This window comes from Saccopteryx bilineata, chromosome 7, assembly GCF_036850765.1.
Source record: "Saccopteryx bilineata isolate mSacBil1 chromosome 7, mSacBil1_pri_phased_curated, whole genome shotgun sequence".
Classification (NCBI taxonomy): Eukaryota; Metazoa; Chordata; class Mammalia; order Chiroptera; family Emballonuridae; genus Saccopteryx; species Saccopteryx bilineata.
In genome coordinates this window covers 64,339,187-64,344,285 of record NC_089496.1, presented here as the reverse complement: position 1 = coordinate 64,344,285, position 5,099 = coordinate 64,339,187, and positions in this window count along the sequence as shown.

The window sequence follows — 5,099 nt, the reverse complement described above, 5'->3', positions numbered from 1 at the left end:
GTACCCCAGTTTCTGCTTTTTAATAGACATGATAATGAGCTGCTGGTCTTCATTTCCCAGTGTGCAGAGAGCTCAAATAAATCTTCGATTGTGCACAACCCAAGAGAAGGTTCTGGAGCGCTGGGACCCATGGAGGTCTCTCTAAACAACTATTGTTTGAAGTGGGGTGTTTTTTTTGTTTGTTTGTTTGGTTTGGGTTTTTTAATTTTTTAATTTTTTTATGTTGGACTTTGCTGGTGCTTTTGAATTTTTTTTTTCTCCCAATCTATTCAGTGACATCTGCTGATAATGAGCAGAGAAAGAGTGAGGTTCCGTTTTCAGTGAATTAGAATGAATGAAGATCCCCAATTGCTTAGGAGTGCCTAATAGGCTCACTGTAACATTGGCTGAAGGGAATGTTTCTCAGTAGGTAGGTAAGATGAGGGAAAATAGCTTTGCACTAGGTTTGTACAATAAATTTAAAACAAAACAAAAAAACCACATCTCCTAGATTTCAGGGTTTTTGGAAGATGTCTGGACATGTCAATGGGATATATATTTGATCACTCCTGGAATGCTCTGTTGTTTTTGAAAACTGACTCATTTACACCTAGCATAATATAATTCCTTGCAAACAAACCCTTTCCAAAATACAAAGTTAGTTCAAAAGCCTGTCTAAAAAATTAGAAATATGTAATTAGAGATTTCTTTCCACTTTTTTTTTTTTAAATTGAAACTTCCTTTGGGCAATTTCTGTTTTCAGAAGAGAAATCCTGATATTGCAAGTGGCCTCTATTTTCCTGCTGTTTGGGAGAGTGACTCCCAAAGGCCAAGTGTTACCTTGGTTTTTAATAAATTTAATGGGAAATATAGACTTCCTTTCTTTTTTTTTGTTTTGTTTTTTACATGTAGAAGGAGAGGAACAATGGCACCAGGTATATATTTTAATCCGACCCCGGGTTATGCTTAAAAGAACTTAAATTACATTGACTAGAATTTTTGGTTATTATAGCGGAAGTGATGGATGATGCTTCCCCTGATTCTAAAATAATCCATTGGTAATTATCCTCATATTACTACTGATATAACTCCATCTGTTTCCCTAGCCAGCGAGATCTGGTAGGAGGTTGCGATATATTTTAGTTTAATTTTTTTTTATTTGTGTCCTTATAGAAAAAAAGAAAAAAAAAAAGATGGTGACTTGAGCCCGTCCCCAAAGCTTAAACCAACTGACTATGATTGAATACTTTTTCTTATTACTGTTCACTGGAATCATCTTATGAAATGCACAGTTCATTTTTACCCAGGACCTGGGGATATAGGAAGACAGAGGAATATTACTTGAAATCTGGCACACCATAGTCTATAGGAAGCTGCACACTGGGATTGTGGAAGAGTTATAATTTTAATTCTTTTTACAATGCCAAGGCTTTCCGAAGTTAAATGATCGTTAATCTGTTGATGCAAACAGGCCCCCCTCTGGCCCTTTTAGGAGGACAAGGTGGCTTATTCTAATTTGGTAGGATCTGAAGATTGCTATGCTGAACGTCGGATCTAAGCATTTCCAAATTCATAGGGTGATTGAAGGGAAGGGCTGAAGTTGCAGTCCGTTGGGTTGAAATGGGCACTTGTTGCCACAGGTCCTAACGCAACGAACCGTCGCTATTATTATTGCTCTCCCTGTGACAGCCACGTACAGGCGCCTGCTCTTGCTCCAGCTTCTCGGGCTCATCCCTAACAACCCATTGATCCCTGGAGAACAGTAACGACCGGACAAAGGACGCTGGTGTTAACATATCAAAGGAGCACGTGTTTGACGTTGGTCAGGAGAAAGGCTGAGTTGGAGGGTGCTGACGCGGCAGAATCCATCGCAGCTCTCTGTTGGTGGGTGCGAGTTTCCCCTGTGATACGACATTTTCTGTTTATGAAGTCTGTGGCCGTGGTAAGGGTCTCTGATTATATGACTTAGTTGACAATTCTGGGATTGTCATTTTGTGAGCAATATTTTTCTGGGTTTTGCCTAAAAGGAAGAAATAAAACAGAGGAAGTTGATTTACCATAGATGATATAATAGGGATAATAATAATATATTGTCTACTGCTCACAAGAAATGAGGGGATATTTCAAAATGAATATGAAGCGATAAAAAAAAGCATTCGATTTTTTTTTTTTATTAAACAAGAACATTGGAAAAGCAAACGACAAGTCGAAGAAAGTTTGATTATGCAAATGAGATGCAAAACCCACTTGTATTTCATGGGTGAAAATGCACTGTACAAAAGGCTGAAAGTACTGGAGTGTCTGCACGTGCCCTGATCCCCTAATTTTTGTAAGCAATGTATATGTGTGTGTATGTCATACAGATATGTATGTATATGTATGTATACATATATATTAATAAGCTTTAAGAAGTCTATCTCAGACAGGTTTTCTTCATAGTGTTGATATTTCTTGGTTTCTCTTTCCTGGACTATTAAAAGACCGTAGAAAAAATTAAAAAAAAAAACATGAAAGTATTATTTTCCAAATATATTTCAGTGTCTGTCAATATCCACTTGGGATACTCCACTGATGCTGAGATTGTCAGAGGACATTCGGTCTAGATTAATAGCCTAAATTAATTAATTAGCTTTATTGTCTCACTGCCTCCCTCTACCTCACCTAACCCCCTGCCCAATTGCTTTTCCTCAGTGCCTTTGCTCTCCCTTCTGGGGGAGTCATCGGCCCATCCTTGAAGATTTGCCTTTTCCCCCGAAGGATTCTGCCTATATGAGATGTGAAGTTCTGCTAATTTCTATTTCTATTTTGAAGTCATATATGAAACATAACAGCCAATAGAAAAAATTGATGTGGGATTTAACAATCACAGTCCTCTTATACCTGGGGAAAAATGCAAAAAAAAAAAAAAAAAAAAGTGGGAGCATTTGAGATAACAGTGAGAAACCCTGACGCACCCAGAGTCAATTAGCTTCTGTGCATTTGGGGGGAGCGGTCACGTGAGGTCGGTCTAGGAATTAACTGCTACACAAGTTGAGGGTTAAAGAATCGCTTCACGCGGAGAAGACGCAGGCAGGATCAGTGAGTTGACATAGGTGATTTCTCCTAAATCACCCTTTTGAGTGGTCCCCAAACCCAACCCCACTGTAATAAGAAAGAGAGAGAGAGAGATGAGACTAGAAAGAATTTACCAGCTGTACCCAACAGTTAATTACAGAGATGAGGGGTCCTCTGATGTTTCAGAGAGAGGCATTCGTTTTGTTTAGGTTTCTGGTGAGCGCTCCCATCTAGGTAGAGGTCCTCAGTGTCAGGCTGTGAATTTTTAGTAAGATGTAATTATTTCCAAAATGAAAATAATTCAATCAGTTCTGTAAGGGGCTGACATGAAGGCTAACATCACGAGGAGAGAGGGGGCGATGAACCAAGTGCAACGTGGGAAAGGAGGCAGGAAGCTTTCCTTTCCCTCTTCCGGCATTTCTTCTTCAACAATGTCTCCTTGTCCTGGTCCTTGTCAACGGGACGGTCACTGACCAGAAGATGGTCACCGTGAGAGCTGCTAATCCCAAGGTCTGTGGCCCGTGGATAAGCATCTCTGTGGCGGACCATTGTTTACAGCAAGAAGGGGCCCCCCCAAGATTCTTGATCTCAAATCCTGGGAGGGCTGTGCAAGTCGGGGGGGGGGGGCTGTCAGCTCTCACCAGGTCCTGACGTCCTGACGTTAATTAACTGCCTGTCTCTGCCCTGGTGTGACTCGCCCAGCCGGGAAGGTGTTTCCCAAGGAAGTCAGAATGGGGGGGGGGGGGCAGAGCAGGGAAAGCCGGGGTGGGGGAATGGGGAACACAAGGTGAGCTTGGGAGGACAATGGACTGGACGGGGGTTAACAGGCTGCTGAAGATCAAGGGCTGGAGGCCCGAGATCCTGCCCGGCTTGAAAACTTTAATTTACTGTCTCTGTGAGCCCCCTTTGAGGTTTATGGTGGTATTTATACACACAGCATCAATCACATGAAACAAGGAGGGGATTTATAGTTTGTTTTAAAGACTGCAAATGCAATGTAATGCAAATAGCTTGCCTCATGGGCATTTACGTTTAATGGGAAAATTACAGATGCAAAAGATTGGTAGAACAAATTTTAAATTGACTTTATTACATGGAGTGCTTTTCAGAGAATACTATTAAAAAAAAAAGAAAGAAAGAAAGAAAGAAAGATATGGTAATGGAGTTCTACACCGCAGCCTGACAACTTAAATTCCACTTAACTGGCTTTATTTTTCTTTTCTTTCTTCCCTCCCCGGCACCCCCTTTTTTCTGTATATATTACTCTTAGAATAAGTTTGGCTGAAAATTCCCTAGGATTATAAACGGATTAGATGTTTGATTTTTTTTTTCTTGATTTTAAATGACTTTTTCTTTTTTTTCTTTTTTCTTTTTTTTTTTTTTACACAAATAACAGCTCCTTCTGATGTAGATACATAAAATTATATCGTGGTGGCCTATGCACGTGTAACCTCTGTCATGAAATGACTACATTGTATATTAATGTGTGAATGCCATTAACCAAAGGATTTCGAGCTTTACAATCCATCGGCTCTCTTTGTCTTTTTTTTTTTTTCTCCACATACGCGTGACGTGCGTGAGCACCTGTGCACATGCGCACACGTGTGCATTGCGCATCCCAATGGATAAAGGTTCTTTGACTTGGAGCATTTTTGGTGAAGGCTCTTTTCCTGAGGTCATCAAATGTGATCACGTGAGGGCTGTCGAGTTGTTTGCGTGGAGTGAGCCGGTGGTCTCAGCGTGCGCTCTGGCCAATGCCTGGTGCCACCCTGCCCAAAGCTGAGTTCATTTGAAGGGGTACCACCTGATGAAGGGAAAGACAAGGGCTAAACCGACGGGGGAGCGGGGTGCGATTGCTTGAACTGGTGGCTGCAGGAGCCCCGCCCTCACACGCACAAAATCACAGTCTTCTTATCAGTGAATGAAGGGTATATCCATCAATCCATCAATAATCTGACCGGCACCGGTTAGAATCTGCATCTATCCTGCATTCTAAAGCAGTGGTTTTCAACCCTTTTACACTTTGGGGACCAGTGGAAATAGGAGAATTATTTCGGGGACTGCTA